At 34.7% G+C, this 26502-nt stretch overlaps 1 long non-coding RNA gene across 3 annotated transcripts in view; it reads right to left on the minus strand.

Moving 5' to 3' along the window:
- The window catches only part of LOC103593508, a 40539-nt gene extending 29002 nt beyond the window's left edge, over nucleotides 1-11537 (minus strand). For 2 of the 3 annotated variants that reach the window (XR_550785.1, XR_550847.1), the window contains exon 1: nucleotides 11477-11531. This is a non-coding gene — a long non-coding RNA (uncharacterized LOC103593508). Of the gene's footprint in view, nucleotides 1-8881; nucleotides 8955-11476 lie in introns of all 3 variants that reach the window. The other variant, XR_550813.1, reaches the window with a different exon arrangement.
- Between the last annotated feature and the right edge of the window lie 14965 nt (nucleotides 11538-26502).

A 26502-nucleotide genomic window follows, 5' to 3' on the forward strand; every position in this document is an offset into this window, starting at 1 on the left:
TAAGGGAATAGTTGATAGGATGCAAATTATGATGGCTTTTTTGTGATATAAAAACTATACTGGGACTACCAAGTGGGATTTAAATTGAGCCAGTGTGGCTTAGAGTTGTTATTTTAATTTTTTTAAAAAAGATTTGAGGTATAATTTAGGAATGTTCCCTATAGCATATGAAGAAAAATACATAAAAATATGTAAAACAATGAAAATATTAAAATACATAAAATATGCATATGTATTTATAGCCTAAATATTATGTTTACAAAATTATTTTTAACCCTTGAAGGGCTGTGGCAAACAATTTAAAACAGGTTGTTTTTTCCCATTCAGATATTTTATTACTAATTGAGCATATTCAGGTACTTTGAATTTGGCTTTTTCCTCATGTTAACAAATGCATTTCATTATGGCTGATTTTATTTCTTTCTAAATAAAATGTTTGTTTGAATTAATACCAACTAAATTACAGCTTTCTTTCTTTTGCTCATCTGCCACCATACAATAAGAGGCTTTACAATTCCAATAATGTGTAAAGCATTATCTTATTATTTTATATCTCTGTAAGGAATTCTAGGATTTCAGTGAAAGCAATAGCAACAAAAAAATGATAGTAAGAACTGAGAGAGATGATTTTACATATCAAATAGGCTCTAAAAGAACGTCATGATATGAAATTTATGTTGATAGTATCTGGTAAAAAAAGAACACAAGAACAATAATCATTTCACTTGAATTTTTGAGAAAACATAAAGCCATTTAATGTCTTGTATTCTTAGTTACTGAATAACTATTCTGTAAAAAGCTCTTTTAAGAAGACAGACTGAATCACCTGAAAACTTGATATAAATGCATAATCTCAGGCTCTTCCTCAAACTTATTGAATTAGAATAAGATTTTGACAAGATCTCCAGGGGTTCGCATGCACATTAGAGTTTGAGAAGCACTGTTGTAGCCTGTGACTACTGTCTGTAACTTAGTATGTCTCGGTTTTCCTAAGTCAAAAACTCAGGCCTTAACTTCAGATGGTCTTGTGTTGCTGAATATTTATTCACTGCATGACCTTGAGCAAGGAACTGCACCTCCATAAGCCTCAGTTTTCTTATTTATAAAATGGGCATTATAATTATCGTATCCTAGGCTTGTTTTGGTAGTAGTCAATATATCCTCCTCTCATTCTTTAAAAAAAAAAAAAAAGACACCTTGAATGAAACCAAGTTCATTTTATTTCTATCCTATCTAAAAGAGCTCCTTCTTTTTGTAGTCAAAAATTGAGATTTGTGTACTAGTGGTTGAAGAATAAAATGAGTATTTGGCTAATAGCAAACACATTCCTTAAATTTGTAACTGAAATGAAAACTCTTTTTGACACTAGTCAATGACAACCATACTTATAGAATACTTCACAATTGTGAAGTTTTTTAAGTAAATGATTTTTTGATGATGAAGATGATCATGTACCAGACTGGCTTTTTGGGCTTTGCATTAGATGTTTCCTGTTTAAGGAACCCTCATCCCCAGGTAGGCATGCTCAGTAGATGTTATTTCCCACACACACATCTCCAAGACTTTTAATCTATTATGAAAAGATATCTTATGTTTACTGATTATATCTCAGATCCAGAAAGCAATGAGAATCTATGCTTTACCTTCTAGACAGATGGTGTAGCCAAGATTTCAAGCTGCTCAAAAAGAATGAGTAGCTTTGGGAAGTTTAGGGCATGAAATATAAAATATTATTTTTCTCTACTAATTGATTACCACCTTTGTAAACTAAGAAAACTAATGCATGACTGTGACAGAGACTATTAGTGCTTTCCAGTGTTACTCTCCCATTCTCCTATATTACCAGAACACATGTTTTAGGTGAGTACATTCATCGCACATTTAAATGACTATGCTTCTCAAACTCATTTCCAGCTGAATTTAGTTCTGGCCAGAGAGCTATGTAAGGGAAAGTGTTCAGTAATACATCAGGAAGGTCTCCCTAAAAACAAAAGGGAAAGGGAGTTGAGCTTTTTTCCCTTTCTTCTTTCTTCCTCTCACCTGGAACTTGGTTGATATGAAAGCTAGATTCTAATAGCCACCTCAGACCATAAGAATGAGGAGTACATTCTAGGTGTGGTGAAGTATTGAGCTGGAAGGAAGGAGTCTGCATCCTTTATGACTTCATGGAGCTGCTAGAGCAGCACTGGACTCCCTTAATCTTAAATAAATAAATGTAAGACAGAAATAAACTTGTTTAAACTACTATTATTTTTGGCTTTTCTGTCATCTTACTAATACAATTATTAATAGCCTTACATTCATTAAAAGATTGCATAATCTGCAACTGAGTAGTATCTGTGGTCTTTGCAATTTTTGGCTTACCTGACGGTTATTTCCTTAAAGCCACGCATTTAATGACTGTAACATTGTAGTACAGACTTGCTAGCATTCCAGGATATACCACACTGTACACCACTGCTTTAGTTTAGTATAAAGTTTAATTTTTCTTTGTCCTTGAAGATCCTCCTATGCACTCCCACAGCATCATAAATTAAACCTTATGGTAGCCTTTATCACAGTGCATTATAATTAGCTCTTTATTTTTCTGCCTGCCTCTTTACACTACATACTCCTTGAGGACAGGAATCTTGTTCACCCTCATATCCCTAGCACTCTGTACAGATACTGGCCAAGTATTAAATGCTCATTGAATGACTAAATAGGTTTGCCAATATTTTATCTATCCATTTATCTATTTTCCTCATATCTACTCCAAGACAGGTAGATTCAAGGCAGGTTTAATTACAATTCCCCTAGCCTATCTGAGTTGGACCTTGTTTGTGATACTGGAGTGCTACTTAAACCTTCTATAGAATTTGAAGTGCACTACCAGTGGTTCTCAAAGTGTGGTCCTATACCAATATCATCAGTATTATAATGGACTGCTTAAAAGGCTAGATAGAATGATGATGATAAACAATGTTAATGTAGTCATGGGGAGGAAGTATGGCATGGTATTTAAAAACACAGCTTTGAAATGAGAAGGCCTAAGACCCAAATTCCAGTTTTACTACTTATTCTCTGGGCAAACTAATAATTATACTTTATAGAAGTGTTATTAAGATTAAATGATTTAATAATTAAATCATAAATAGATGCATTATATTTTTAAAGTGCCAATTTCTTACAATGGTGTATGGCACATAGAAAATGCTCAATAATTATTAGCCATATTGAGTGTAGTTCAATCGGAGTTTGGCATGGAATTCAGTGTCACATTTATTTAATCTTCCTGTTCTTGATTTGCACATTTATTCTTTATCAACACTGCATTATAAAATGTACTGGCTTAAGTGGTAAAATTTGGCAACAGCCTAGGCTTCTGATTTAATGATGAAAGTCTATGACCCATTGAAGGGTTTCCCTTATAAAACAAATCTACATTGATTTTGCAAAGTAGTATGTTTGTTCTTATGCCTAACTTCTATTTGCAAAAACAGGTATATTATAGAGAAACTAAATTTCAGACCTTTTTGCTGAACACATACTTATACATCAACTATAAATTTTATATTATTTTCTGAAAACTATGCATTCATTTTCACAATGAAAATACAAATTATTCTTAATAAATTCAAATCTACCAAAATGTTTTCATTTTCTATTCCTCAAAGATCAACAAAAATGGTGCTTAGTAAAGTGGCATGATAAATTTCTTTTCAAATATTATATTGGATGGACATAGAATTTAGTACTTATCTATTTAACATAACTCTCTCAGTAAGACCAAAAATGGGGAAATAGAAGCCAATTTCTAAATTTAGTGTGGTGTGAATAAATATTTTGTATCTTTGCACAAAATATTTGTAATTGCTTCTGCGCATTCATCTTATCTTTCTGTGATACTGTAATACTATAATTTGGGAATCCAATCACTATAATAAAGCAGCCAAAATACAGTTGCCTGATTTTTCACTAAAATTTGTAAATAAACATGAAACAGAATACCATTTTTTTCAAATTGCCATCATAATTACATGAGAATTACATTTATTAAAAAAATGTAGATTGAACTGTGCTCTAATTGGTTTACATTTAAAGATTCTTTGATCTGCGATAACAGTAATATATATTAACATGTTGCATTTTAAAGTGACACTGCTTTTCATTAATCAAGTGTCTGTATGGTTGATTAATTTGTACAAGGTTTAAATTGCTATGAAAATTTATCATTCATAGCCATGATCTCCATTTACATATATGTTAATTATGGTAAATGTAATCTTTTTCAGAATCCTCTGGGCTGCATACTAAAAAGACAAAGTGATCAGAGTAACTACTTTTTCAATTACACAGTAAACTCTTACTTTTCCTCAGTAAAGTCTATTGTAGTTGTCAAAGCTAGGCTAAAACATTATAATATTTTCTGCTAAAGGCAAGTCCAAATTCTAAAGATGATTATTTCTTTTTTGAGTGATTTCTTTATTCAGCAACCATCATGCTCATAGAAACAGAATTACCATGTTTATTTACCATAGTATTTAGTACTATCTCTGAGTGCTGCCAGATTTTTCTTTTGCTTTTTGCTTTGAAGCATTCTCTTGTATTAACTCTATTACTAATAAGCAAAAGATAAGTTTTTAATGTATCTGCAAAGCAGAATGACTTGAAATTAGTTTGGAAAGTCTGTAATACAACTAAAATTAATTAACTGTTAGAAATAGAAACATTGGAGGTTACAGCCTTTTAAGACTACTTGGAAAGATTCTATACAATAAAAGATAATATAGGAAAGTCACTGTAAGGCTTCTGTAAGAGAAGATTAGATTTATTCTTTGTTTTTACATGAAAATGTTTGGTACTCAAGGAAACTGAGTTGTTGATAGTTTGTTTTTATTATCTTCTAGCTAAGCATCTTTTAAAGTTAAACAGTCAAGATAAATGCAAACATCACTTCTTCACATTTTTCTCTATGGGGTTTAACCAAGAATATGTGTAAAGTTGGAAGCACAGTTAGGAAGCATGGGTCTGGCCTTGCACTACTGGTCTTTTCCCTAAGAATGTTTTCTATAGGCTTTCCCTAAATTCAGAGCATGCTAACCAAGAATTATTTTATTATTATTATTATTTTAAAGAAATCCTTTCTATTTGTTCCCCGACAGTGATCTTCTCTCAACAATTATTGATTTGGAGAAAATTCTAATACACTATATGTAAAAATGATATCGCAACTAATATTTTAGAGAGAATGTGATAAGCCTTGCTAGGTAAATGTTGGGAAATTTAATTTTTCCTATTAAATGCCTATAATTTTATGCTTAAATTGTTAATATTTACATAATATATTCACTTCAAGAGAAGCCTCATTTCTTAGTCACAACTTAATAGAATTAAAATATCCATCTTGGAAACCTTTGCAAGGATAGCACCTCTGACTACCTGACGAGGCTATTTTTAAAGACACTTATTTAGCAATTTTCTTATAGTCAGCCTAATCACAAGAGAAACAAACTAACATGGCACTTGTTCTGATAGATGAATGTTGTACCTTTCATCCCCTGATCCCGGCCCTTGCAAGAAGACATTTTTCAAAGAAGCATCACTTCCCTCAACACAGAAATGCATCCACCTCTAAGCTGGAAATAGCAAAAGCATAGGGCAGAAGATGAAGAATATATTATCCAACTAAAATTACAGAGAAATTTTAAGTAGGCAGAATATAATTGCCCAATTTGGAAATTAGCCAGGACACAGGGTTTAACATCATCTTTACTCTTTTGAAAAGTGCCATGGGATTTTTAATAACTGCTGGTGGTCAGGACCTTGGTTTTACCCTCATCCATTAGACGACACCTCCAGCAGTGCAGTGCCCCCTCATACCATGCTGGGGCATCAGTTCAGTACTGACTCAGTGAAAATTGTGCCACCTACTGAATCATCCACAGCTCATCTTAGAGTGTCCTGGCTTTTAGATTTTCTCTGGAGAGCTGTTATGAAGGAAGGGACCAGGCTCAATGATGCTTAATTTATGAGATTTCAAGGTTTTAAATGGTAAGATCTCGAACCTGAATTTTATTTTCAATTTTAACTAACAGAGTTTTCAGGATTTTTCCATGCTTATAGCCCATAATGATAGTCTTGATTAAACTCTACATTATACACATCTCTCCTTGGAAAAGAGGGAATAAAGACAATAACACACATAGCTACATAAATACATACTTATATACATTGATAGATTCAGTGAAAAGCAAATTTTCTCATTTATAATACGTTTGATTCTTCAAAAATAGAAAAAGTGCTACTCCAAAAATTCCATGTAAACTATATAACTAATTAAGTGCCACCAAGGAGCTTATTTTTATTCTAGATTTTTAAGGACCTAGGAACAAATACTTTAAAAAAACAAATGCAAACCTTGGAAGGAGTACTTAACTGGCAAAATAAAGTGAAATTTATGTCAAAGAAAACCTTTATTTCAGCTTCCTAGGAAAAAAACCTTGCCATCTATAAAAGAATCTCAATACAGCTTGACTGTTCCAAGAATAGCTGAAAAAGAATCAAGATTTTTAGACAAAATCCAGGTGTATTCAAAGGTAAATGGTAAAACACTGATGCTTTCTGGTCTCTATGCTTCATTTTATTAATTTTCTTCATCCTTATTAAGAATGTGTGTGTACGCTGTATACAATTTTTTGGAAAAACTGGGCTCTTGTTACTTTCAGAAACCTTGGTTTTTGAAATGATTTCAGAAATTATGTTTTGGCTGCTAAAAGTATCAGTATCTTTGAATTGAGAAACTGTTTCTCAAAGTGTTTCTTGAGCTGTTACTTCTGGAAATGACATTGAATAAACCTTATTGCTGGTGTGTGAGAAAAAAAGAGATAGTTGGAAATAGTTATGAAGTATAGATTGAGACAGTATAACCAAGGCTGGAGAATAGATTACAACATATCTGTGTTTTGTGTCTCACTCTTGCTGGTGCCAAAGATTCTCAAGGTCACACACATACACACACACTCTCTCTCTCTCTCTCTCTCTCTCTCTCTCATATACATACTCTTCTATTTTCTATTTTCCTCTTCTGAGCTCTTCAGTTTCCAGCTTTCTCTATCACCTATTTTTCCTTTTAGGAGTAATCCATATTGGTCAATCCTTATTAATCAGGCAATGTTTCTCAACTCAAATAACTCATGTCGCAGAATTTCCCTATATTGTTCTGCTGTGACTTGACCATTCCTTGCTAGTAAATTAATAACTCAAATAGTGGCGGGTTGGAGATCATGGATGAAGAAAGTACTTCAGGAAACTTAAGTCTAATTTGGTAAATTGCTACTGCTAAGATATAATTAGTATGCCTGGTGCCTGGTTTGCTACCAGATGGGAAAATCAGCCACATTTTTCCATTTATTATCAACATGACAGTCATGGGTGACAGATATTCTTCCATTGTTAAAACTGAAAATCTGAGACAAACCCTCTGAGTAGATCAAATAGTGCCTAGCTAATTCTTGAAAAGGTTTGTGTAAATTGTGAACTGCTATGGCTTTGATATTATATTTAATGTTGGGATGACCATAATTTCCTAAAGTTGAGATAGAAATAGAAATTGTCCTTTAATGTCCAATCAAACTGAACAACGCTTAGATTGTGATTGTTTTTCCATTTAAGTACTGTTTTTTAATGCTTTTACACATTTTTTCATACATAATAGAGCTGTTTTGAATTCCATTTTGTTTCCAATATTATTTTCCTTCTTTCTGAATATCATTCTCTAAACCACTGTTTCCATCTCTAATGTTCTTTTCCTTACTCTAATTTCCAAATTCAAGTATTCTTCCTTCACTTAAACATAATTTTGGCTAAATGTGGAACCCCCCACCCCCACCCCCACCCCAAGGTAAAGAGAAAAGGAAGGAAGAAAGAAAAGAGGAAAATGTAATCATTGTTGCAGGTAATAAGTTCAGTTGTGATCTGTCAATATTTTAGCTAATGAACAATAGGCTCTATTTTCATCTATGATTACCATGTATGTACAATAAAGAATATATTTCATTGTCATTCTAATTTTTTATAGGTAAGACTCCTTCCTAGGTATATGGAATAAAAAATATACATAAAAAGACAATTATGGATGCTAAATTTGCTACATTTCTCCAATTATTATTAACTGAAATTTGCATGTTTCTTTAATGTATTTTTCCCTTATTAATGGATTAATTCCTTGTTAATGTAATTATAGCAAATGATCGTAACATAATTTGGTCGATTTTGATAATGATCGCCTTAGCCTCTTCTTAGATCGTGAAAATGAGCCTTCATTATAGAGAAAAGGACAAAGGACATATGATTTCCTATATCCAATGTGTGAGTCAAATATTTACCTCAGTAAAATTCTTCTAGTCCTGGAATCAAGTAATCACAATTTTACAATAAAGTTCTGACAGATCAAATGTACTTTTCAAGTTAAATGCTGAATACACACATTAGTCATTCAAACTATATTAAAGGTATCACAAATATTTTGTTTTTGAAATGAAAACAAAAATTCAACAGCAAATTGAAACATGTAAATATGAAATATCAAATTAATAAATTCTTATATGTAGTGGGTACAATGATGGCCCCCAAAAGATATGTCCATGTAAAATCTCTAGAAACTGTCAATATTACCTTATGTAGAAAAAAGATATTGAGATACACATTTCTTGTGATAATAGAAATAACTACATAGCACACCCGCACCCCTGTAAAATCAACTAATAAAACTTACACAGAAGAGTGACAGTATGAAAAGTTCATTTCATGCATTTCACATAATGTTATTAGAGTCCAGTGGATTAAGTGATCTAAATCTTCCATTAGAGCTGACATCCAAACATAAAAGTTAGTAATTTACCTCTACTTTGTAAACTTGGTCCACAATCAGCCCAAAGGCCCTAAGGTGAAAAAGAGATGACATGTTCCAACAACTGAAAGCAAATAACAAAAAACTCATGTATTTGGAGTATACAGCAAGGGGAACAAAGTAGAGAAGAGGCTGAAAATATGGGCTGTAACCAAACCATGCAGGTCTAGGCTGCTGTAGTTCTGCAGAGGAGATAACAGTGGCCTATACAAAGTTAGGGAAGCAGATCATGAGCTACCTTGGGATACAGTCTCTATCTCGTTTTTTTATACCCTCAAATCCTAACAATGTTCTTGGACATAGTTGACACTGCTACATAGTCTGAATGAGCAAATTAATTTTACAAATAAGATTTCAGGGTGTTTAAAATTACTTGACAGCAATTTGCTTTTGAGCATACTCAAATACTATTTGGTGCTGATTCTTTCTACTACATACTAAGTTATTTAGGACCCGTTTACTGTTATATCTTGGCAAGCAGTAGTAAATGCTAAAGAAATAATGGCAAATGAACAAATAAAACATCCAATTATTTTTCAGTGGAATATTGGGTACTCCTTTGGTAATAACTAGAGAGGGTGGGACCAGGTCTGAACTAACTCAGGTTATATCATATACTATACAACTGGTATGGTTAGTACTGACTTCAGTGAAATGGTCTGTGTGCCAACAATCTCATTCTTTATAAAATGTCTTTTGGCTGTTAGGACAGATTTTCCCTGGCCTGTTCTTTATGCATGGCCTCACATTACAGCTCCACCAAACTTAGGATATCTGCTGCCTACATCCCTAACTATGACACTAAAATTTCTTACAATTGACAAACTAATTACAATTACAAATACTCCCTCAAGCATTTTACTAGGTAATACTGCGTTATTCTAATTCTAGCAATTGTATGCACATCAATGAAATAAACTCACATTTTAATGTAATATGTAATTTATATTTTTATAATTAAAACTGTCTTTTAATTTGTTAAATTCAATATTTTATAATAATGCTATTACCTAGAGAAGACCCAAATTTCTATAGCACAGCCATAATTTTTCCTTTTGTCAGTGAAAGAAAATCAATTTCTTATAACTACAAAAGTATGGAATTCACAGAAAGAATTGTTATATTTGATATTCAGCAGTACTTAGACAACAAAATATATATATATATATTTTTTTACATTCATATAAGTTGCTGAGCCTCACTTCAGTTATAAACTGATCCAGGCTGTTGAATCATAGTCTCATAGTTAGTGTAAAGATTTTTTTTTTTAAAAGAAAAAGATATGTATATGATAGGAAGGTGTGTATGAATGTATATGCATAGACAAATGTATGCTTAAAGAAATACTTTAAATACTACACAACTGCAGTGTCTCAATATTATTGCATGAAACAGTCCTTTCCCAATACTCAGAAAATCCTATCCTTCTGAGGACGAAGATTTATTACAATTAAAATTGTTCATACAAGAGTACAACGTATTTACTTCTGTATATCTTGAGAATGATATTCAAGATTAGGTTCAAGCTTTAAGATAATAACAACAGTGTAAGCTTTAAGGTGGAACAAAAGACAAAAGGGGGGGGCGAGGGGGGACCCAGAAGTTCCCAGAGGTAGTTAGGCAAAAAAGGAAAGAGAATGGGAGAAATGACGGACTCAAAGAAAAAAGAATGAAGATTCAAGGATGGGTAAATCTCCTCTTTACTTAGCTTTTCAAAAGGTTTGCGATAACCAGCTTTTGTGTAAATGGATTTGATGGCTCTGGGCTGAAGGTGACTGACAGCTGAATCTAGGCCCCCTCGGGAGTGTCACCCTGGGGATTGCCATTGTTGCAGTTTCTTCAGACTGACCCAGAAGAATCATTATCTCAAGGGAACTCTAACAACAGCCACCCCCAAGCTGCCTAGGAGCTAGGAGTAAGCAAGTTAGACTCTCTTGAGCAGTAATTACAGCGGTAAGGCGAACAAGGGGTGTTACTGAGTTGAGCTTAAGTCTCTCTTCAACCCCCAATTAAAAAAAATAAATAAATAAGTATTCAAGTATCCAAAGATTTTTCCCAAGCAAAAATATCAGAGAGCTTTCTTCAGCCTTTGTTCGTTGGAAGAATAAATAGACCTCTGGGTCCTCCGCAGGAAGTGCTTAGCTGAAGAGGGTATTGTAGGTAAACGCTTCAGAGCCTTTCTTTTTTAGTAAAGCTAATGTGTTTACTTTGGGACTACTTCAGCCAAGTCCGGTTACTAGCAGGAGTCAGCAAAGAACCGGGTGGATAGCTTTAATACCATATAAAACAAATCCCTTTCACACCGTACTGTCACACTTGCAAGTTAACAGAGGTATCTGACCCATGTAGTCCCAACAGTGCTCTGCCCCCGAAGCCTGGTCCTGCCACTGCCCGAATCACACGCACTGCAGTTAGGGGCCTAGAAAGAAGGCAAGTGATTTTTCCTCCTCTAAACCTCTAAAAGCTCTCCACTATACCCTCAGGGTAGGAAAGGGGCAGCCAGAACCAGACTAGTTATGGAAAAATAAAAAAAGCTGATAAACCTAATAAGAGGTTATAACCACAGTTCACTTTTAATTCCTGTACCTCATCGGCTCCTGTCTCCACGAGTCCAGCCTCCATTATTTTTCCGGTAAGGGGCGGGACTTCCTGTCTCGGAGAGGAACCAATCAGAGAATGGAATGAGAGCCGCGGTCCATTTTCTAAGGTAATAGGACTCTTGGCCATGTTCTCGTTTGTCTGTATGCATCTCTAGGTTGAAGAAACAGATAAAATAATCGTTTCTGAAAATATATCTTAATCTCTGTTAATGAAAATGAGCAAGTTTTTAGTTGCCGTGACTTAAGGTATTTGGGGGAATAATCTTTATAGTGTTTTCTTTTTTTTTTTTTTTAACACAACAGGCCAGAGCTTTCCTTGTCCAACACACTTGGCTCTCCTCTCCTACTCTCAGTGCATGTATTTTTGTTTAGATTTTTCTACTCTTTTCTTCTCTTGCTCATATATTATTGTTTCTCCAGCAAAACACCATAGAAAGTAAGCTGCAGAAGGCCAGGCATTTAGCATAATGTCTAATATAGCAAGAGATCTGTATCAGTTTGTTAAATTTTGATCCCTGCTTTGAAATGCATCCTCTTAATTTCTTAAAATTAATTTTTTTTTTCCTTTTTGTCGAGTCCGGCAACGGATCACAACCCTCAGTGTCGCACCCGCACCTCACTCAGCCAGTGAGCGGGAACCGGTCTGTATGTGGGATCCGAACCCTCGGCGGGAGCGCCACTGCGCTCCCAAACGGCGCACTGTAGCAGTGCGCCACTGGGCTGGCCCTTAAAATTAATTTTTATTTTAACATTTACTTGTATATATTTGTGGGGTATGGTGTGTTGTTTCAATACATCCATATACTTCACAATGATTCACTTAGGGTAGACAGCATGGTTTTGTACCAGATAGTTCACCTCTTCTCCCCTCCCTTCCTCTTCTTTCCTCCCCTGCCCTCCTCCCCTTTCTTTCTCCCCTCCCCTCCTCACTTTCCCTTTTTTCCGCTCCTCTCTTAGCCTCTGGTAACCATTATTCTACTCTACTTCTATGAGAAACATTTTTCTTTTTTTTAAGATTCCACATATGAGTGATATCATGCAGTATTTGTCTTTCTGTGCCTGGCTTACTTCACTTAACATGATGCTTTCCAGTTCCATTTATATTGCTGCAAATGATAGGATTTCATTTTTGCTTATAGCTGAATAGTATTCCATTCTCTGTGTGTATATATATCAATCACAATTTTTTATCCATTAATCTACTGATGGGTAATTTTTTCTCTTTTTTTCTAGTAATCTGTTTTTCTGTTTTGGGTTTTTTGTTTGTTTGTTTGTTTTGGTTTTTATTATTGTTGTTAGATTGTCTTGGGATGTATTGGCCTTTGTGGTTTATTCTTATAAGAGGGTACTTCAGAGAGCTCATGAAGAGATTTTTATTCTCTTTTAATTCTATTCTTCCATGGATTTTGAAGTGCATTTGTATGTGGCTGTTTGCTTTTTCTTTTAGTCTTATAGTAGAACAAATTGAGGGAAGGTAGTGAAAGAAGGATTCTCGAACTTGGGGCTAGAATCTTGATTCTGTAATGTTCAAACCTGGCAAATTACTTAACATCTCTCACCTTCAGTGGGCTCACCTATAACTATTTTTTTAACAGGTTGGTTTGTGGGGATTTAATGAAATACCATGTATAAAAGTTTCTGGCACATAGAAAGTCTTCAGTAAACAATACCTTGGGCAAGAGAAAACATTTCTGATAGTAAAATGGTTTCAGAGTAACAAAGAAGCTTAAGAACCTAACTGGAAAATAAATATTCTCTGCTCCAGGTTCGCAAGTACCACTGATTTGGTTATGACTCTAGTGCTGTGGATTGATTGAATTGTGTCCTCCAAAGTGTATTAGAAACTTAATTCCCACTGTAACTGTTAAGGGTTGGAAATCCTATTATGGTAATTGAAAGGTGGGGCCTTGAAGAGGTGATTAGATTGTAGGACCATGTTGTAGTGAATGATTAATAATGGTGGTCAGGGGCATAGTTTGGAGGACTTTAAAAGGAGAGCATGTAAGAGTCTCTCTCTCTCTGCTCCACCATTTTCTACCTTGTGAGACCCCTGCACTGCTGTAAAGCCACCACCAAAGAAGACCCTCATCACATGTGTTCTCTGGACTTTGGACTTCCCAGCCTCCAAAACTGTAAGCAATAAATTTTGTTTTCTTAAAAATTATCCCATTCTGTGTATTTTATAATAAGCAACAGAAATGGGCTACTACCTCCAGAAGCACTACATAAGTAAGTATACTGTCCATTATCATCATTTGTAAAATGGGATAATAAATTTTACCCACTTTGCAAAGGCCCTGTGTACTTTAAATAAATAGCATAAAACATCATGGCTATAAAAAGTATCATATAAATGTCAACTTTTATTATTCTGTTTTATATGATAAAATGCATTTTAGACAATAGAATGAGTTGGTATGCAAAACATTATTGTGTTAATTAAACATAGGATTGTGTTAAATCATTAGGTTAATGTTCCCTGAACATTCTGTAGTCTTTATATTAAAGTTACTATTAACTAACACAGCTTGACAAATGCTTCCATTACTAGATGTGCGTGTGGTGCTATTTTCATGAAGAGAAATTATTAAAAATACACTTGTTAATAGGAATGGTATTCAGGAGCTTTTAACATAGCTGTTAGATCAGACCTGCTTGTGAATGTTTCACTGATGTCTGAAAATAATGACCACAATCAGGTCTAGCAAGAAATATCTGGGCCAGACAACCCCAAGAAGTTTGCAAATTCCAACTCAGTAGGAGATTGACCCATTCTTCAGAAAGATCATACTTCTGTAGAAGTCCTATTCTCCCCCCCCACCACCACCACAACACATATAACTGAGCTGAAGATAAAAGTTAAGATTTTAGTGTTGGAGGTTGAGGAAGAAAGAAGCATTTATGAAAAAGGGAAAGATGGCCTATTAACAACTGCCTATTGAGGAAATACAGTGTAGTGGTTAAATCAAACGTACTATAGATGGGCCTTGGAAATTATTATCATTGTTTAGCTGTTTTCTTGCCTTTGTGATCCTAGAAAGCTATTTACCCTGTTGCCATTATATACACACCTGTAAAAAGTGTGCAATAGGTATACTCTTAATTAAAAATAAATTGTTACTTAAAAAACAACAGGTAATAATTCCCATGTGTATAATATATGAAGAATTTAAATTCTTGATATCTCTCTCTTTCAGCTTACAATATGCCCACTAAAGAAAAAGTAGACTAGGTTTGGGCAAAAAGTGGGGGAGAGGTCACTGTCATCTCAGGGCATACCTTGACTGCATGAGTACTTCCCTCCTATTCTCCATCTATTAATTAATTAATTATTAATTAATTAATTAATTTGCTTCTTTCTGTTGGGGGAGGGCAATGCTAACATAAGACTCCCTGGTGAATCTTATCTTCACTGAGGTTCTTACCAAGTTAAGGTGTTAGAATTTTTGAGGAAAGCTCAGAATGAATAAAGGAGGGCCCTTCTCTCTTTTCTCCATCCCTGGGGAAGAAGAAGGCTAACTATATAATACTTATAAAAATTAGCCTTCAGTTTATGAGCATTTTTGAAGGACAAATAGAGCCAAAATATTATAGAGAAAAGGTCACTGGACGTGAAATCAGAAGACATTGCCGTCACATTTGGTCACATCACTTACTAGTGTGTGACCTTGGACAATTCATTTCTCATCTCCCAGACTCTCAAGTTTTTTGTCTTTACAGTGTGATAATATGTCCTTTTTATATCTCACAGAATTATTATAGAAATCAAATAAAATCATATGTATAGGAGAATACACACAGAGAGATATTAAATACATATGGAAAGTCACGGTGTGGTGGTTTTCATAATGTTTTGGTGGAAGTCAGTGAAGCTCCTGAGGAGTCTCGGAAGCCAGCCAGGCGGATCTGTTCTCCATCTCCAGGACAGCAGCTCTACTTTTATCTATTTTACATGCTGTTAACACATATGATTTTATTTAATTGATTTTAAAGGTTCTACTGCTAAGGGCAGAGTCTGAAACATACGTATGATAGATATGTTCTCTTTTATCATGATAATATGAACTGCAATGTGTTTCACAGTATGCAGAAAGCTTTGAAAACATCTAAGACATAGGTAAAGGTGTTATTGTGAGGTGGGGCAGGAGACCATATTTTCATACCTCTTAAACTTTTTGACTTTCCTTTACTAGTATGAATTTTTTAAGTTTACAGTCCTAAAGATTATTGATGACCCCCAAAGAGCTTATCTAGAAAATTCCGAAGAACACAGAATACACAGCACACATTGTATTAGTCACCAGAGTGATGATGTCATCACATGGTATGTAGCCTCTGGCAAGTCCACTGAACACTCATGAGAGGATGAAAGTGAAAAAACAACAATGTCTAAATATTATTATGAAAATAAGTCTGACCTCAAGAGGCCTCTGAAAGAGTCTTACAGTCCCCCCAGGGGACCTGAGACCAGACTTTGAGAACCACTAAACTATTATTTTGATGGAAACACTAAGGTACTGAATTAAACATTAAGTCAGGTGTGTATTTTTTTTTTCCATCTCTGCTTCAGGCTCAAAGGAAATTGGAATGAGGAATGAGATTTACTTCAAGGAGATTTCATAAAATATTTTTAGTAATATCTCTATTCTTTAAACCTGTGTTTTAAGATCCTTAAAAAAGTTATGTTGGGTTTCTTTCTTTGAAGCTTAACAACCAACCATTCCTCCCATGAAGGAAAAATCAACCACCAATTTCAGTTAAAATGGAATTTGGACCTCTCGTTTATCCATTGACAAAATGTTTTGATTTGTTTAGTATTCTCTATTTTTTTTTTTAAATTAAGAACTATGTATTCTGGAAAATGATTCTCCTGTCAATCAATAAAGTGACTTTTCTGAACAGTAGAGGCATAGGACATCATCACATGGATGCACACAACTGCCTTTAACAAAGTGGTTTCATTCTAATCACAGGATTACTATGAGCATTGTAGTACTTGATTTCTTTAAACAACTCACTATAGTGCTTAGTTAACATTTTAATAATACTTTTTAATTGGTTACAATTAGCTCCTTTTGTCTTTTTAATTTTTTAAAAGTTATCTGCCCATTGATAAGCAAAGACAAAAGCTTGTCAGTTCCCAAATGTACTTTCTCTGCTTTTCTTTGAAGACATCTGTAGCCTGAATAGTTTTAGTCCCTCCCAACAGGTCTCCGCTCAGCTGCTCTGTGTTTTTACATCTCTCAAGAGGGGTTAATTCTTTACAGCTGTATCCTGCTTCCAAGACTCTCACATGTGCAAATTATTAATCTTTTTCTATTGCTACAGTGACTCCCTAGGCCATAAGCACCCCCTACCTAAAACTGGCCTTTTTCCAAGAAAAACTTTGGTATTCTTTCTTTGAAAAGATAATTTGGCTTCCTTTAGTTTACATTGTTATTTAGAACAATTGTCAAGACACAGAAATAGAAACTTACTTCCAAACAATTATTTAGAAAAAGAAATTTAATCTGTGAGCTTAAATTTTTATCCACTGTTGTATTTGAGTCTGAATTTTGCATTCCATTTATTTAAAAACTCAGACTATTTATACTTTTGAAGAGTATCCTTTCCAATATTTTTGTTTGTTTGTTTGTTTTGTTTTTTTGTGACCGGTAAGGGGATCGTAACCCTTGGCTTGGTGTCGCTCGCACCGCGCGCTCAGCCAGTGAGCACACTGGCCATCCCTATATAGGATCCGAACCCGCCGCCTCGGCGCTCGCAGCGATGCTGCGCTCCCAGTGCCGCACTCTCCCGAGTGAGTCACAGAGTCGGCCCCTTTCCAATATTTTTAATTTTAGTAGATACTATGCTAATTATATAACAGAGAATTTTTTTTTAATAGAAGAAAACAGTGTAAAGAAATTTATTTTCCCAAATGTGATTTGCACGTGTTTATTCAATGTATATCATGCATGTTTTGGTGTATAAATATATTACTGGTTATTTGTAGGGAAAAAAAACAATTGAACTTAGGATATTATGTAAGACAATTTATATTAATATACATATATTTTGACTAATCATAGGCCAGTCTCTCAATTTTAATATATAATATACTTGATTCTAGATTTTCATATCTTTAAGGACTCATTGTTATATGGCCACTGCTTGGCCATTTTTCTCTGCTTTCACGTTCTACGTTTTGATTTCTTCTCCATTCCTTAGCTACCGGTTGGATACTCATATGACACCTCCAGCCTTCAAAATAAATCATTTATTTTAAAAGTTAGATATGTCATAATAACGCATTAAGAAATTCCAGGAATTGCGTTTCTCAGTGATTACATGCCTCTAGTGGTGTTCTGAAGCACAAAGCAGAGGGGCCAGTGATTTTTACCACCTGACAAGTGCAATAATCTCCCAGAACTGCAAGGCCTGAAGCATCTTATTGCTGTTATGAAACAGAATTTATAAATAAAAATAAGGAAAACAGCCAGAGCCAAACACTTTCTGGGCTTCACTGACATTGATATGACAGCCAGTCAGAAATTTCCATTTATGCCAAGATTGCCAAACTAATAATTTTAGTAATAAAGCCTACCCTAAGAAATATTAAAATGTTTTGCCTCTAATATGTATTTAAATACAAAAGAAATTTAAAGGTAAATTCGTTATAATTCAGACATAGAATCATTTTAATATATACAGAAAACCTCCCTGTAGACCAATTAACAGGAGCTTCCAAACAATACTGACTCTTAATTCACATAATATTATAACTCAAGCAAGTTACATTTCAACATTTTTAGATAAGTTGTATAATAGTAGGAAATAAAGGATTAGGATAATAGTGACATTTGAATTGCATTTTGTATTATTTTAACTGCATTTTAGCAGGCTTTATGACTGAAAGAGGGAATAAGAATGCAGAAGGGACAAACTTGTGTAGATTATTTTTTCATTACATGCATTATTCCAGTTTAAAAATGTCAGTCGCTTGTCATGTTAACTAAGAGTGCATTCACTATTGTACATATCTAAAGCTGGAGTTAAACTGAGAATTTTGCAAAGGACAGATACAGAGAAATGATTTTTTCTTCTCTCTGTATATAAAAATAGAACTTTCAGAAATGTCATGGCTGACACATTTAGCTGCTGGACATTGAAAATCCTCTTTCTGACTCACAACCTGTGACTGGAACTCTGTCAGAGTAATCAAGAGATGTTATACTATAGAGCACAAACAGTAGGAGAGGCTTTGCTATTTGGCCTTGTTTTTAAAGCAAAAGAGATTTAAATTTGGATCATAATAGAAATAAATATTTCTCATACACCTCATCTTTAAAATACAGAAAATAATTAATTTTGTAAGGTATTTGTGAAGCTGATTATCTAATTTAACCAGTATTTTATGAGCTTGTGGACTAATGAAACATTATAACATGGTAAGAGGTATATATGACTGAATAAATACCGAATCTATGCTGAATTGTTTTTCTGAGATCATATTGCAATTAGTGATGGCCATTATAACAAAACTGAATGGAATACAATGAACCTTTAAACAACACAACTGCACTGCAGAAAAAGGTAATTCTTAGGTAACGTTTGCCTCCTTTTGATTTTGTATTAAATAATTAGAGTCCCTCTTTTTAAAAAAGGATCAAGGAATTATGATGCACATTATATTTTCCCCCAGAACTCTAAAAATTCAGAAAAGCTGTGTTCAGAAGGGTATTCAGGGTTTTATTGTGCGTGTGAGTGTTTCTACCAATGCATACTTCAAGAAAGATTTTGTCATAATTGTCAACTTGTAAAAACAGAATTTGATTGAATGCACATTAATATGAACATCCATGAAATGGATGAAATCAGATTCTTGGTAAGTGTTCACACATTTCTTTCTGTTATTTAAAAATAACCATAAGATATGTCTTCTTGACTTTCTCTCATTTTTTGGAAGTAGCAACATCTAAACTTTTCAAGGTAAATGTATGACCTTAAGATATTTAGCTGATTATAAGGTTGTAGTTGATTAAAACAGTTTAAAATGGCACTGCTATAATTTACAGGAAGATATTTCAATTGGTAATTGATTTAAGGTCCAAATTTTATAGATTTATACTTGTCAAAGAGGATATCTTTCTTTTTTTTCTTTTATTTTTTTACACAGGAGGAATCTTTAATAAAACTTTAGAATCTACTCATTTTTATATAATGAAACAAAGGAAGATTTTTTTCTCTCCCACGTCCATGTCTCTCAAATCTGGTCGACTATAGGCCAAACTAGGAAGTAAAAGTGTCTGGTAATATGATAGCATTAGAGTTAGTTTCAAATTAGGCCTCTGACAGTTACTAGTTGTGTGACCTTGGACAAGTTACTAAATCTTTGTGAGCCTAAATTTCCCTTCCTTATACTGGGGAGGATACCTTGCAATTCATATGCTGTGAAGTTTAACGAATCAGTTGATAACACGAAGAGACTAGCATGGTGTCTGGAATCACACAGACACTTAGTAAAATTAAATACTTTTTCCTTTTTTGATTCTGTTTCAGAATTTATGTTTTGCCCTTCCTTGTTCAAATTCTAAGTGCCTTATGTTTGCTATGTCTACATTTCCCAGAGATCTTATGGTTTGCCCTGTTAGTCCAAGTTCATCCATGAGCAATAACCCCATACTCCAAATTTCCTTGAGTGTATCTGTCTACCAGACCATGACAACTCTCTTACCATCCTCTCTGGTTTTAATCTCTCTTAAGTATAACCTTACCATTTTAGAGGCTAACAGGTTAATGCAAAATTATAAACTTAAAGAATTACAGAATCTTAGAACTTGAAGGGACATATTAAATTAGAAATCACAAAATTTACTATATCTTCCTAGGCTGGGTGTACACAGTAAATGGGTGAAATGGCCTGGGTGAGATTGCATATGTGTACTCAATAGTGAAGAGTAGAACTGAAGCCAACTAGGGGGAGCTTGCATCTGTAGAAGGCAGTCACTATGCAGCTCAAGCTGAGTATCGCCACGTGGAAATGTCGGCCTTGTGTCTGACCAGATTTTCAGGTCTTTCAAGAAAAAAAAATGAAGACCAGATTTTTATGTGAAATCTTTCAATTAAAAAAAATTGTTTTGTTTAAAAACCAGATCTTAACAAAATGTAACTGCTGGTCCTATCCAGACAACAGGTTGCCAGTTTAGAACGTCTGATAGATCATTTGTTACCAATAAGCTAACATTCAGATGAGGACATTAAAGCCCGGAGTGCCAACTGACTTTCCCAAGGTTAGTGTTTGGCAAAACAAGGTGTATAATTCAGATGTTCCGACTCATGGTTTAAGAATGCTACCTTTGGCCACTTTTGCTTCTTTGTTCCTCTCTATATACTTATAATGTTTTAGAAGTTTATTGTTTTCTTCAGGTCACAGGTATGATATGAAAATCACTCCACTGAAGAATAATCTAGTTCCCTAAGTCTCTAAATTTCCCAGGAGAAGTGTGTATATTGAGGATTTGATCAAGAAACTACTACTTTAGTATTAAAAAAAAAGCTTGTATAGCTTCTCCAAATACATGTGTTCACCTTCCCACCAATCTTTACCATGCTACAGTTATTTATACTTTAGAATTATTTGCCTTGATTTTATTATTATGTTTCTAATGACATTTTAGTTAGTAAAATACAGTAAAACAATGTAATATTTCACAGCACTCAAATACACCACTTAACTATTTCTTTCTTTGCATTAACATGGAATGCAACTGTACTTCATGCTTTGCCAATTCCTGTCTGCCCCTGCCCATCAACTATTTTTTCTGCCTCTATGGATTTAACTATTCTGGGTATTTCATATAAATGAAGTCATACAAGATGTGTCCTTTTGTGTCTGGCTTCTTTTACCATTTTTACTTTTTAAATATTTTTTTCAACTGCCTGAATGGGAACCAAGGTGAGCGCCATTCCACAAACTGACACCCTGGGCCCACATCTGAGCCCTGGAGAGGCCCACCCACAGCCTGAGCAAGAGCTGTGGTAAGTACTGTCCCATGAACTGCCATGGGCCCAGATCCAAGCCCAGGAAAGGCTTGCCCATGGCCTGAGCAGGAGCCAAGGTAGTCTACCACAGCCACTGCCGCACTTACTGCCACTGCAAGGGTGGCTCACCACCACAGTAGCAGCCAGGGCTACACTGTGGGCAACCCACCGCACACTTGACTGCACTGATACAAGAAGAGTAAGCAGCAGAGCCTATAAATAGAGGATGTCTTTCTCCTCAAAGCCCACTCCAGAGTACTGGAAGAAACAAGTACCTTACCAGATGACCAAACATCAATGAAAAAATACTAGAATTACAAATAAACAGGAAAATGTGATACCACTGAAGGAATACAGTAATTCTCAAGTACCAGATGCCATGGAGTAGGAAAACCTTTCAATGTCTGAAAAGGAATTCTGAGCAATGATCTTAAGAAAACTGAAATAGATAGGAGAAGACTCAATCAGAAAACACCATGAAACAAGAAAAAAATATCCAGGATATGAAGTAGGAAATTTACAAAAAGATTAATACCTTAAAAAAGAATGTAGCAGAACTCCTAGAACTGAAGGATTAATTCAGTGAAATAAAAAACACAACAGAGAGCTTGAGCAGCAGGCTAAAGGAAGCAGAAGAAAGAATTTCTGATATCAAAGTTGGTCTTTTTGAAGTAACCGAGGCAGCCAAAAAAGAAGGAAAAAAGAATTTTTAAAAGATAAAGAAAATCTAAGAGAGCTAGCAGACAACCTCAAGCACACAAACATCCAAATCATGGGTATTCCAGAAGGACAGGAGGAAGGAGAACACATTGAAAACCCATTCAAGGAAATAATAACAGAAAACTTTTCACTTATCAGGAGAGACAAAGTCCTTCAGATCCAAGAAACCTGAACAGACCAATAACAAGCAATGAAATTGAAGCAGAAATCAGCAGTCTTCCAATGAAGAAAATCCCAGGAGTAGAAGGCTTTATAGCTGTATTCTAACAAACCTTTAAAGAGGAATTAATACCAATTCTCTTCAAGCTATTCCAGAAAATTGAAACAGAAGCCATTCTCCAAAATGTAATCTATGAGACCAGCATCACCCTGATACAAAAACCAGACAAAGACACAGCAAAAAAAGGATCACAGGCCAATACCCTTGATGAACATAGATGCAAAAATCCTCAACAAAATATTAGCAATCAGAATACAGAAACACATCAAAAAAATTATACTCCATGATCAAGTGTGATTCATCCCAGGGTTGCAAGGATGGTTCAACATATACAAGTCAATAAATGTGATACACTGTGTCAACAAAATCAAGCAAGAAAACTGTATGATTATCTCAATGGATGCAGAAAAAGTATTTCACAAAATTTAACATCACTTTATGATATAGACTCTCAGCAAATTAGGTACAGAAGGAAATTATCTCAACACAAAAAAAGCCATATATGACAAACCAATTGCCAATATCATCCTGAGTGGGGAAAAGCTCAAAGCTTTCCCAAAGAACAGGAACAAGACAAGGATGCCTACTCTCCCCAGTCCTTTTTAAGATTGTACTGGAAGTACTAGCCAAAGCAATCAGGGAAGAGAAAGAAATAAAGGGCATCTAGATTGGAAAGTACAAAGTCAAACTGTCCCTGTGTCCAGATGACATGATCTTATATATAGAAAATCCTAAAGACTCTACCAAAAAATCTCTTACAGCTGATTAACAATTTCAATAATTTTTCAGGTTACAAAATCACCACACAAAAATCAGTAGCATTTTTATACTACAATAACAAACTAGCAGAAAAAAGAATTCCAGAAACCAAGCTCATTTACAATAGTTGCTAAAAAAATAAAATACCTAGGAATCAACTTATCCAAGGAGGTGTAAGATCTCTGTAATGAGAGAACTATAAAACAGTATTGCAAGAAATTAAAGGGGACACAAAAAGGTGGAAAGACATACCATGCTCTTGGATTGGAATGATTAACATCATGAAAATGCCCATTCTACCCAAAGCAATCTACAGATTCAATGCAATCCTCATTAAAATATGACATGACATTCTTCACAAAAAGTAGAAAAATCTATCCTAACTTTCATATAGAATGACAAAAGCCCAGAATAGCCAAAGCAATCCTGAGTGATGAAAATAAAGCCAGAGGCATAACACTTCCTGACTTCAAATTATATTACAAAGCTATTGTAAACATAACAGCATGGGACTGGCATAGATCAATGGAACAGAAGGAAAACCCAGGAGTCAACCCACATACAGCCAACTGATCTTCAACAAAGGCAACAAGAATATATATTGGGGAAATGTATGCCTCTTCAATAAATGGTGCTGGGAAAATTGGATGTCCATATGCAGAAAATTGAAACTGTATCTGTACCTCTTACCACATACAAAAATTAACTCAAAATGCAATAAGCCTTAAATATAAGATGCAAAACCATAAAATTACTAAAATAAAATGGAAAAAAAACTCTAGAAAGTAGGACTGGGCAAAGACTTTATGAATAAGACTCCAAAAACACAAGCAACCACAGAAAAAATAAAGAAGTGGGATTATATCGAACTAAAAACCTTCTGCACAGCACAGGTAACAATCAATAGAGCAGAAAAACAACCTATAGAAAAGGAGAAAATACGTGTAAACTCTGTATCCAACAAGGGATTAATATCCACAATATATAAGGAACTCAAACAACTATACAGTAGAAAAACAAATAACCCAATTAAAATATGGGCACAGAAGATGAATAGACATTCTTCAAAGGAAGACATACAAATGACCAACAGATAAGTGAAAAAGTGCCCAGCATCACTAATCATTAGGGAAATGCAAATCAAAACCACGTTGAGATGTCATCTTACCCCAGTCAGACTGGCCATTATTAAAAAGACCAAGAATAACAAGTGCTGGTGAGGATGGAGGGGAAGGGGAACTCTTCTACATTGTTAGTGGGACTGTAAATTAGCACAGCCATTATGGAGAACAGTATGGAGGTTCCTCCAACAATTACAGATAGAACTACCATATGATCCAGCAATCCCACTACTGGGCATACATCCAAAGTAATGGAAATCATCATGTCAAAGGGATACCTGCACTCCCATGTTCATTGCAGCTCTATTTACAATAGCCAAAATATGGAACCAACCTAAATGTTGATTGATGGATGACTGGATAAGGAAAATATGGTATGTATACACAATGAAATACTATTTACCCATAAAAAAAAGAAATTCTGTCATTCACAGCAACATGGATGAGCCTGGAGAAAGTTATGTTAATTGAAATAAGCCAGACAAGTAAAGAGGAATACCACACGTTCTCACTCATAACTGGGTGCTAAGACAGAAAGAGAGAGAGAGAGATAACGAGAGAGAGAAGGGAGGGAGGAAAAGAGGGAGGGAGGAAGGAAAGAAAGAAGGAAGGAAGACCATAATAACACATTGAACTTTCAGAAGGAGAGAGCAAAGCTAAGGACACTAGAGATGGTGGGGAGGGAAGGAGAGGGGTTGGGGAGTGATAGGTCAGGTGGAGGGCATGGGAAATGATTGTGATTTGTAATGATGAATATGCTAATAATAATGATAATAAAATAATGGTAAAATAATACTACAATAATAAATGATATAATTTTAAAAAAACGGAATGCTTCAGATTAGCTTGTGTGTGTTTGTGTGTGTGTTTATATGTATATATAATTCACTTAGTCAAGTTTAGATTTTTAGAAATCAAAGATTAATGAGTGTGGACATACTCCTTTGGGGAACATCAGCATGTTATTTCTGTGTTAGAAAAATGAAAAAGAATGCCTTCGTTGATTTTCATATGGAGTTTTCTATATTCAAGGAATCACAGGACTCTGAAATCTAAAAGCTGATTAGCAGTTTGTGAACAAAGCTGTTATTTTTGGCATTTTTACCTTAGAGTAAATCATAACGCAAGTTTAAATTTCTACTGGGCAAACTTTTCTATATTATTAAACATAGCTCAGCACTAGTCGTTAAATCCAAATCCTCTTGAGGTTTCTCATTTGAATATTTGAATTTCAATGTGGCACACCTACATTTTCAACACTAAATTCAAACCCTCCCTGGCCACATACTAATTGAACAAAACTGTCTATTCCAATTGTGGGTAATGGGGATTAGGGTGCTTACAAATGAAGTCCATTGATTAGGTCACATGGCAACATTTCAGGGCTGTGAAAAATTCCTACCTCTGGTCTTTCTCTTCCCTTGGGGTGCCCAATCTTCTCTGTGACCCCAACTTGCTCAAGATTTTTAAATTTGCTGCTAACTCAGGTGGATGCATTTTCTGACCTTACTGTTGGGAATAGAACAGAACTCTCTCAAGAGCTGTAGGGACTAATTAATATGCATATTATTCCAGAAAAGAATCATTATTTTATGGATATCTTTGAGAGAGAGTATGTCAGCCAGGACGGTTGATTACTAAGGGTAAACCCATCTCTAATACAGAAAGACATCCTTATTTAGACAAGATATTTTAGTTTTATAACTTAAAATACCTCACAGAAATTTGTGAATGTGTTTTTGTGAATATATGAAGTTTTTATACGACTCTTAAATTACCTTTCTCTGATTGCAAAATGATCCTAGAAATTATAAAACTTCCTCAAGTCTTTTGGGAATTTAAAAATTTACAGGGGATTAAGGTGATAATTAAGGGGAACAATTGTGGCCATTCTACTTAATGCAACAAACACTTGGCTAATTTATGGGGAACAAAACACTGTAACAGTCACAGGAAACACCATGGTAGATAAAGCAGTTTTCCTCTGAAATTTCCTCCTTTTGTTGGACCTTATTCACCTAGGCTGTGACTCAGTTGCTGGTGGCACAGGCCAAACCAGGTACTGATAGGCATGAGAGAGAACCCAGTATCAGAAGAGAGTATTGACAGCTAGTAGGTAGTTACCCAGGCAAAGCAATCAGTGTCAGTGTGACCTGGAGTTGAATATAAGAT

Source organism: Galeopterus variegatus, unplaced genomic scaffold (assembly GCF_000696425.1).
Source record: "Galeopterus variegatus unplaced genomic scaffold, G_variegatus-3.0.2 Scaffold1, whole genome shotgun sequence".
Taxonomy (NCBI): domain Eukaryota; kingdom Metazoa; phylum Chordata; class Mammalia; order Dermoptera; family Cynocephalidae; genus Galeopterus; species Galeopterus variegatus.